Raw genomic sequence first — 11,327 nt, forward strand, 5'->3', positions numbered from 1 at the left:
ACTTCATAGACTACCTAATAGAGTGTGTTAGTAATAGACCACTACCGGGTATGTCTGCTGCTGTATTGCCGGATAGGGTGAGTCTGGGGGTAAAATACCTCACGGTGTCAGACCACTGCTAGGCAAAGTTTGATGTTGTATTGTCGGATAGGGTGAGTCTGGGGGTAAAATACCTTATAGTGTCAGACCACTGCTAGGCATAATTATCTAGATAACCACCCCTGACTTACTTGTCTTGTGGTCTTTTTTTTACGAATGGAGTTTCGTGGTGAAACTTATTCTATTCCCCTTATTTGATGTACTTATTAATCCTCATTTGGTGCTAGGGAATTTCCGAAGCAGCGTCGTTTGTTTGTTGTTCATATTGATCCTTTAGGCTAGATCTTGTAAGATCGTTGTATAGTATCTATATGTGGGATCGACGGGATGGGATAAATTGTTTTAGAGATATGATATATATATATATATATATATATATATATATATATATATATATATATATATATATATATATATGTGTGTGTGTGTGTGTGTGTTAATAATAATAGTTGGATTTGCAGGTTTGAGATATACATTATTATCACATTGTGGGATTGAAATCCATATGTACTCACCAGGTTTCCCAACCTGACCCACTCAGTTCATTTGTATTACAGGTGTTAATGCGAAGATACATTACACTGAGAGGTTAAAAGAGATGTAAATCATTAGCGGAAATGATGTAAGGTCTGTTTATGCATATGTTTATGTATTGACAATGACATCCTAATGTTTTAATATAAACAAAATACGTTTCTTCGGAAATGCTTTGATAACATCTTTATCATGTTTTCTGGGAACAAATTCCGCAATACTATTCTTCAAAAAGAAATACTCTGATTTTAAAATAAGCATAAATAAAATTTTTAAAATGACCGTGAATTTGGGGATGTCACAGTAGGGATATGAGGGTAGCAAAGACAGCCAAAGACACGGAGATGAGTGAAAAGGGGCGGTTTTGATAGAGTTTTGTGAAAGGTATGTCATATTTTATGGAGGAAGAGGGCATGACGTTGAGGAGATGAGTTACCATATGTAATGCTTCCACCTAAAATGTAGGTGGAAGATGAGCTTGAAAGAGTAAGGTGCGGATAACATTGTTGATGGTACGAATCACGCATTCGGATTTCCCGTTTTGTTGGGAAGTACGCGGGCATAAGAAGAGGAAAGAGATACCATGTTGATCAAAGAGATTGTGAAATTATTTATTGTCAAATTCACACCCTTAATCACATTAGAATTGCATTATATCAGTTTGGAATTGATTTGGACAAGGGCTCAAAAGTGTAAGAATTTACTAAATACATCTGATTTGTTTCGTAGTAGGTAAACCCATAAAAAATGAGAGAAGTGATCGAGGAAAATGATATAGTATTTTATTCCACTATTACTTGGAATAGTAGATTCCCACATATCAGAATGAATAATATCAAAGCATGCAGAAACATTAGAGTTGGATCTAGAAAAAGGTAATTTGATATGTTTGCCAAGTTGACATGCAGAACAATTGACATTAGCAGATGTCTTATTACATGAAATAAAATGACTAGAAACTAATTTATTAAAGACATGAGCACCAGGACAGCCGAGACACTGGTGCCATAAGGAGGGGCTAGTAGAGAGAAGAGCAACGGGAGACTAAGTGGTTGTTGGATCAGGGTATAGGTCTCCAGAGTTGTCACACCTAAGCAGGACCTGATGAGCTGCCGAATGCTTCACAAAAAAACCACAGGGATCAAATTCAATGGAAACATGGTTATCAGAAGTAAAACAACGTACATATATCAACTTTTTAATGATGTTAGGTGTGACAAGAATATTATGAAGGTGTAAGAGTTTATGAGGAGTATGTAAAGAGGAGTGCCCGGTATGAGTGACAGGAATAGATTGTCCATTGCCAACAAGAATGGATTTCATAGTGTTATTATTGCTAAAAGACAAGAGACTACCTGTTTCAGATGCAAGGTGAGAGGTTGCTCCAGTATCCATGTTTCAATGTGCATCTGCCCCATCATTGACTGACATTGCATTAAAATCTTGAGTTAGATCGGTTGGTTTGTCACTTGAAACTGGTAGGAACCATTGAGATGATGTTTGGAGAGTAGGAGAGACCGAGGCATGGAACACATGAGAAGCAGCAAGTGGATTGGCAGGTGGTGGTTCGAGGATTCCCTGTTAAGTGTAGGGTGTTGATGACGAGGCAGAAGGGTGTTGGGGTTGCTGAGGGCTTGGGCGATATGTGGGCCAAAAGGGAGGGTAACTCGGCGGAAAGGGCTGCCAAGGCAGTTGGTAAGACTGCCAAGGTAGCTGTTGATGTTGCGAGGCTCCAGAGGACCCAGCAGGAGGCTGGCATCACTGGTGCTGATTGACATGGTCACCATGTCATTGCTGATATTGGTAGCATTGTGGATTGTTTTGCGAGGGGCCGCTATTGATGTGAGGGTTTCTTCCAGCAAGGAGGACCGAAGGAGATGATGAGTGGTCAGCATGCGAAGCCTGTTGAGGACGAGAGTTCTTGGAACGTTGTTCTTCAACTAGTAACTTTGAGCGGGCTTGAAGGAAGGTAAGTAGAGGGTCTCGGTGATGTAGAAGAGTAGCAATGTGCTCATATTGTGGGGAGAGACCATTGAGGAGGTGAGAAACCAGAGTTTTCTCGGGTATGGGATTATCAATGTTTCTCAAAAGATCTGTAATATACTTCGTCTTTTGGCAGTATTTGACAATGGTAAGATCTCCAAGAGTCATGCTTCTGAGTTCATTGTCAAGTTCAATGGCCCGGGCAACTTTGTTAGCGAAAAAGATTTCGAGACATGTCCAAACCATGTAAGAGGTGGAGTTTTTGGTGAGGATCATAGTAAGAAGAGGTTGGGTTAGAGTACCATACAAACAGGTTTTCACGAGAGATTCAAGTTTGAACCATTCTTCATCCTTGTCTGATGTGGGTTTTGATTCACCAGTGAGAAAATCTCGTACACCAAAGCCACGATAGTGAGTCTCAAATAGCTCCCTTCATGCATTGTAATTAAGCTCATTGAGATCGAGGATTAATGGGATGTACGTCTTGATATTGAGAACACCATATGGTTTTTGATTGTTGGATGAGGAGGAGGTTTCACCAACCATTGTAGAAGAGATGAGAAGGAGAGATGTGAGAAAAGATTGAGGAAATCATAATGCTCAATGGCCAAAGAAATAGATGTAAACTTGTACATTAGACGCACACATACCGGATTATACCAAAAAATCCACATCCTTACCAAAAAACGCACCTCTTTTTTTCGTTTAAAATTTTTTATGCCACATTTTTATCGAAAAAAAAAAATATACCGTTGTTCTCGATTTTTCGTCCACTTTCCATAGAGATTCATGTTGATACATAAAAAACTAATTATACCAAAAAAAACTAATTATACCACTTCGATTTTTCGTCCTCTTTCAAAAAAAAATCACTTCATTTTGTTAGTTTTTTCAATATTTAAGTTTATTTTTATAAAAAAACTAATTATACCAAAAATATTAATTTTTTGTACTCTATTAATAAAAATCAACACCAACTAAAAAAAACTTCAATCAGTGTAGATTCACACTGTGAATCTAAACTGTAAATATTTCAATTTTTAACATTCACAATGTGAAAAAGTTCGATCAGTTCAGATTCACATTGTGAATCTGACTTACTATTATGCACATTGTGAATCTGAGAAGGTTCACAATGTGAATTTGAACAGGTTCACAACATGAATCTGAACAGGTTCATAATGTGAATCTGAACTGAAATATCGAATTTTTTTTAAACATCTATATGAATCTATGTTTAAAGAGTACCAAAAAGTATGAATTTTGATATATTTATTAATTTTTTTCTATAAAAAATAGACCTATTTTTCAACAAACAAAGAAAATGAAATGAGTTTTATGAAGAAAAAAAAATCATTTTTTATATATCAATATGGATCTCTATGGAAAGAGAACGAAAAATCACGAACAATGATATATTCGGGGTTTTTTTTCGATGAAAACATGGCCTAAAAAAATTAAACTAAAAAAAAGGAAGTGAGTTTTGTTAATAATGGTTCTCTATTGAACTTTTCCCTATATATATATATATATATATATATATATATATATATATATATATATATATATATATATATATATATATATATATATATATATAGAGGTAGAGGTTCATTTGAGACCATGATATGTAGAATTAAATGAAATAATTTGTTAGGATGGACTCTTGAGAGATAATTTGTTAGGATGGACTCTTGAGAGAAGGTTATATATGATTTATATTAATATATTATAATTTCTAATATATTAATATGAAATCATATGTTTTAATTGTTATTGATCAAGAATTAATTTAGAATTAATTTAGTGATCAAAAGAGACTAATTAAATCTATGGGGACTAATTATGGTAATTAGTCATATTTATATGTGTTGGGATTATGATCCATATTGGACTAAGTTTATGTATGGATACAAAAAGAGTTGGGCCACATGAACCATGGATCATAAAACTCATGGGTATGGATTTGGGTTATACCCATGACCTTTGGAATCCTACATATAAATATGTTATTTCATGATCAATTTCGTGTGCTTCTATTCTTAGAAAAAGAGGGACGATTTTGGTGCATGAAATTCTCTCTCAAGAGTCACCTTTGTCCTATGTGAGTTGTGATTCCATTTGAGGTGCCACACTTGGGGCACTAAGTTCTTAAAGGCCAAAGTCTTTCTAGTAATATCAACAACATCAAGAGGTATGTCTAAAACTATGTTTTATTATACATATGTTATTTGCATGCTAGTTATAGGCTTAATGCTTTGGAAACACCATTACATGTATGATTAGATAAAACATAGATCCAAGGCATTTAGGGTTGTATGTGCACCATAGGATGTTGTAGTATACTAAAAACCAACATGTTCAGCCTTGACCTTCTTACAGGTCAAGCACCTCTCCACATACCATGCTATGTCGTGCTTCATGCAGGGCCACCAATAATCAGTTCGAAGATCCCGATACATCTTATGTCGCCCCAGGATGGATGGAGAACCTCAACTTATGGACCTCATACATCAGAACCTGCCGTACTCCCCCCTAGTACGGAACCCAGACCCTCCCATGCAGGGTCAACAACCCCTTACTGTCATAATCAAACGAGGCCACTCGGCCTACGATTCGCTCGCACTTCTGGCACTCCTCCTTCATGTCCTCAACCTACACCTCTCTAATATGCTTCAGCAATGGAGTAATCACTGTCAGCCTCAAACATAAATCTCTAATCGGAGTCGTCACTGCTTTGCGGCTTAGGGCGTCGGCCACCACTTTGGCCTTGCCCGGGTGGTAAAGGATCTCACAGTCATAATCCTTCACCACATCTAACCACCGACGCTGCCTCATGTTCAGATTCGGCTGACCCATGAGGTACCTCAAACTCTTGTGGTCTGTGTAAATGGTACAACGAACCCCATAGAGGTAATGCCGCCAAATATTGAGGGCGAATACCACAGCCCCCAGCTCCAAATCATGTGTCGGATAGTTAGCCTCGTGAGGCTTCAACTGTCTCGAAGCAAAAGCGATCACATAACCCCGTTGCATCAAAACTGCACCCATGCCCGTAATCAAAGCGTCACAATAAACCACAAAATCATCGACGCCCTCCGGCAAAGTCAGGATCGGTGCCTCGCACAACCGTGTCTGAGAGTCTCGAAAGCTGCCTACTGCTTAGGCCCCCAGCGGAATGTCAACGACTTCTTGGTCAGTCGGGTCAAAGGAACAGCAATCTTGGAGAAATCCTGGATGAATCTACGGTAATAACCCGCTAAACCAAGGAAACTCCGAATCTCAGTTGGAGACCTCGGAACCTCCCACTGCATCACGACCTCTATCTTGGTCGGATTGACCAAAATACCCTTCTGGTTGACAAGATGCTCAAGAAACTGCACCTCGCGCAACCATAAATCACACTTGGAAAACTTTGTAAAAAGTCTCTCCCTCCTCAGTGTCTCCAGCACCTCCCTCAGGTGCTCCTCATGTTGCTCCTGAGTCTTGGAATAGACCAAGATATCATCAATGAAAACGAGCACAGACCGATCCAGCGTCGATCTGCATACTCGGTTTATGAGATCCATGAACGCGGCTGGAGCATTGGTGAGCCCAAACTGCATCACCACAAACTCATAGTGTCCATAGCGAGTCCTAAAAGCTGTCTTCTGGACGTCCTCATCTCTGACTCACATTTGGTGATAACCCGATCGCAGATCAATCTTGGAGAACCAAGATGCACCCTATAGCTGGTCAAACAAATCATCAATCCTAGGGAGGGGATAACGTTTGTTCACCGTTACCTTATTCAGCTCCCGGTAGTCTATACACATCCGGTGCGATGCATCATTCTTCTTCACAAATAGGATCAGGGCTCCCCATGGCGAACTACTCGGCCTGATAAATCCCTTGTCTAGCAGCTCTTGCAGCTACGTAGACAAATCCTGCATCTCGGGAGGAGCCAACCGATATGGTGCCTTGGCTATCGGAGCCGCACCAGGGACTAGGTCAATCCTAAACTCGACCTGTCTCTCCGGAGGTATCCCAGGTAAATCCTCCGGGAATACGCCCGGGTACTCTCGCACTACTGGCACATCATCGACTGTCGCCTTACCCTTATCCCGGGTATCCATGACATAGGCGACATAACCTGCGCAACCCTGCTGAAGGTAGCGTCTCGCTCTCGCTGCTGAGCATAGAGTCAATCCACCCTGCTACCTATCATCGTGTATCACTAACCCTCCCCTACTAGGAGTCCGAATCCTCACTAGCTGCTGCTCGCAGTCAATTACTGCGCTATTGGGGCTCAACCAATCCATACCCACTATAACCTTATTCCCTCGTAGAGGAATAGGAACCAGATCCACTGAAAACTGCTCATCAAATAATTGTAGTGTACAACCTCTGTGAACCCTCGTAACCCTAACGGTCCTGTTATCTGCTATCTCCACATCAAGTGGGCAATCCAGCTCCCCCGGAGCTCCTACGAATCGCTTGATGAGCGTAAGCGACACAAAAGATCGGGTGGCACCCAAATCAAACAGTACCAAGGCTGATATATCGTTCACTAAGAACGATCCTATAACAAACACATAAACATAAGCAATAATCAATAAATTTAAAGAGATAAGGAGAATATACATACCCGTAACGACATTAGGAGCTGCACATGCATCCTCTGCTGTCAACTGTAAGGCTCTACTCTTCGCCACTAGCGCCTCTGCCCGGCCCTGACGGCCGTCTATAATCCTCAATGTAGCAGGGGCGTGTGCCGTCTATAATCCTCAATGTAGCAGGACCTCTTGTGGCCCCTCTGATTGCACTGAAAGCAAATCAGATCAGATGATGTGATGGTGGTGGTGGCAGTACAATCCTTACTGACATGTCCAATTCAGCCGCACTTGAAGCAACCCGAACTACCTGCCCTACACGGCCCATCATGCCCCGTGCCACACTTGCCGCAGCGGCCTCGGCCCTGTTGGCCCTTCCCTCGGGAATCTACCTTGGGATTTTTTCCTGATCCCTCCCTGCCAGACACCGACTCTGGCTTCCTCTTCCTCTCCATCTCTAAATCAATCTCTCTCTCTCACGAGCCCTGGAAATCATATCCTCCAGCGTCTTGAAGCTGGAGCGGCTCACAAACTGGCGGATATCACTACGCAACATCTCATGATATCGGGCCTTCTTCATCTCCTCGACCGCCACATACTGTAGAACGAGAAGGGCCCTCTCCCTAAACTTGGCGGTGATCTCCGCCGCAGTCTCTGTCGTCTGCTCAAGATTCTGGAACTCCCTAGCTAGTTCTTGCACCTCAACCACAGGTGAAAACTCGGCCTTGAACCTGGTCGAAAAATCACTCCAGGTCATCGCATCAAAAACTGCATCATCTCCAATGGCTCTCCTAACCTCCTCCCACCAGTCACGTGCCCTGTCCTTCTGAAGACAGGACGCATTGCCCCCCTCGAGACATCTGCTAGTGCGGAATGCATTGTCGACATCCGCCAACCATCTGGTACTCGCAATGGGGTGTCGAGCCCCATGGTAATCGGGAGCTCCACAAGCACTAAACTCCCTAAATGTCAGTGAATGTTCCCCTAGCATGGACGTCATCTCGGTGCGGAATACACCCAACCTCTCATCAAGTATCTCCAAGATGCCCTCCTTGACCGATCCAAAGATCACAGGAGTCTGTTCTAGAATGCTGTGTGTGATCTCAGACAGGATGAACTCCCTCGTCTTCTCATCCAGATGCCCGACTCCAGAGCCCGAGCCTGATCCCTAACCAGTTCCTGAGGTGCCAACTGGTCTAGTGCGTAGCGTCACCATACTGAAAATAAACCATAACAAACATCAGTATACTCATCATACTCGAGGGATCTCACAATCTACAAGTTTCATGGGTTCATCTCAACCTTCCTTGATTCGAGTACAGATCCTTTGCTTTCAATAGTATGGGCCCATACTACCTTCCACATTTATCCGTACTTTCCTCAAGAACTGCCTCGACTCCACCAAGTCCCTTCTACTACTACTGATGATCTCATTATAAACTTATCCTAGGCTTTCCCTAGGGTAATCACCAACCCACTCTCCGCAATCAGCTGTTGGATTAGTGTCTAAGTCCATAGCTATTTTGGTATGTACTTGACCCGATGGTGCATGGTCCTTTTGGGTTGCCTTCACCAAAGCAACTTGATAGGATGAATTATGGAGAGAGAGGATTAATTATGATTTATTTATATATTATGAGAATAATATATTAAAGGAGAAATCATATTGTTTAATTAATATTAGTCAATAATTAATTAAGAATTAATTATGTGGCCAAAAGAGATTAATTAAACTTAGGGGACTAGAACTATCAATTGTGTGATAGTTGAATATTGGGCTAATGGACTTCTTATTAGAGGGGTGGACGAAATCTATGGGGAAACCCATTAGAAATCGTCCAAGGCCTCTAAAGGAGGAGTCCATGGGTTGCTTAGGGCCTAAGCAGTCAAATTAGGGTTTCCTTGTTAGATAACCCTAATAGCCTCACTATTTAAGCACCCCTAGGGCACCAAAAACGTGGCTAACTGATTCCTTAGGGTTTCTAGACGTTTTTGAGTGCCTCTCTTCTTCTCCTTCTTCATCCTCTTGCTCTTGGTGTTTGTGAGCCATTAGAGGAGTGACATTTGTGACTCTAAGCTTTCAGAAGTCAATTACAAGAAGGAATAGATTGTTATTGCTACATAACAATCAAGGTAAGATCTAAACCCTATTCTTATGTTAATATTGATTATCACATGCTAGATCTAGGGTTTATGGCTTTGGATGATTATTGCATGTTCATTAGAAAAACTAGATCTAAAGCTTTAGGGTTTGCATGTACACCATAGGAATGTTGTAGTGCTCATAACCCATCATCAGCTGCATAAGAATTCCCTGCTATCTCCCCCTAACTAGCTCGTGAATACTATTTCATATCACTAAGACTAGATAATTCTTCAAATGAGAGATCCTACCCTACAACGGTTGGACTCAAACAAGAGCTACGCAATAGAGCCAGACCTAACCTTCTGAAATTATTTAGTCCTCACAATATGTAACTTAACATATTCATTTACTAGTTAGTAAAAGATAACTAGAACTCCTAAAAGCACAAAGCAAGCAGCATTCAAGCATCGAGTAAACATAATCAAACATATCTCATTCAGACCATCACTAACTAATCTGTACTAGCATGCGGTTCATAAAGCTGAGATACATATAACAGGCACATAAGGCATCCTTCTTAGATCCTTAGTCCTAATCTAGCATGCAATTCTCATAAAGCTGATACACATATGATAGGCACATAAGGCATCCTTCCTAGATCTTTAGTCCTAATCTAGCATGCAGTTCTCATAAACATATCATAACATAAACTTGTATGGGTAATTTGGGAGTACTTACTTGAGCTCGGCTGATTGCATGCACCACACCCTTTTCTCTTTTCAAAATGTTTTTCTCTTTTCAAATCTCTTTTTATAAAAATTATTTTCTTTAGAAAAATTCTCATACTAACTCCTTAGTTTGAGTTCAGACACACCCGAGAGCGTATCCGAATCCCTCAAACCAAGGCTTTGATACCAACTTGAAACATCCCAAAAATACGGTCCAAAAATTTCGTTTTAATTATTAATAAAACCATAGTTATCCAAAAAACATGTCATAAAATCTCAAACATCATATCAATGTATATCAAAATATCAGAGTATAAACATCCCAAGCTGAACAAATGGTGTGTGCACTGCAGTCATCCCGAGCTCTTCCCTTTGCTACCAGAAGTACCTGAAACCAAAACTGAAAAATGTAAGCACGGAGCTTAATGAGTCTCCCCAAACTACCACATACCATACACATAACATGAAACTAGGAGATACGGGCCCCGCCCACTCTCATGGAGATTGGGGCCCCGCCCACACTCTGTTGTCTAGGAGATTCGGGCCCCGCCCACACTCCGTTGTCTAACATGCATACAAGTATCACACAGACAACAAGTATATCTATTCCTATCAAGCAGTCACATATCTATACTCAAATAATGCTACGAGATTCGGGCCCCGCCCACACTCGGCTACTATGAGATTCGGGCCCCGCCCACACTCGGCTACTATGAGATTCCGGCCCCACCCACACTCCGCTACTAACGTATCACATATACAGGTCAACCTTGGTGTCGTAGACCCGTTCTTACTGAAGGAAACTCACCCCGTATTCTAGCTGTGAAATCTCGTGTGAGGAATCTCTGACTGCTGCTCCGACGACTCCCCGACTATCAATTTCATAATAACACTTAATCAAAATCTGATAATCCTTCTTAGGGTAAAATGACTATTTTACCCCTGGTCAAAGTCAAAGTCATGGTCAACTCCCATCCGCCCCAACTCGTCGAGTTACCTCCTAACTCGACGAGTTCCTATACTATTCAGACTCATAGCCAACCGAGTCAACTCGTCGAGTCCCTTCACAGACTCGTCAAGTTCCATTTGGTATAGAATCAGGACAACTCAACTTCAACTCGTCGAGTCCCTTTCTGGACTCGCCGAGTTCCTTTGTCTGTTTGGGGTATCTTAATGGATTAAGCCCCTACACTTCAGATCCAAGCCTCATACTTCACATAAACCCTAAAAATGTCCTTTTAAGGGTAACGTTTCTGACTTTACCCATTAATACCTCTTCTTAAAGGGTTTAGCTCAAACCCTAAT

This window comes from Lactuca virosa, chromosome 6 (genome assembly GCF_052849685.1).
Source record: "Lactuca virosa cultivar CGN04683 chromosome 6, Lactuca_virosa_CGN04683_v6, whole genome shotgun sequence".
Taxonomy (NCBI): Eukaryota; Viridiplantae; Streptophyta; class Magnoliopsida; order Asterales; family Asteraceae; genus Lactuca; species Lactuca virosa.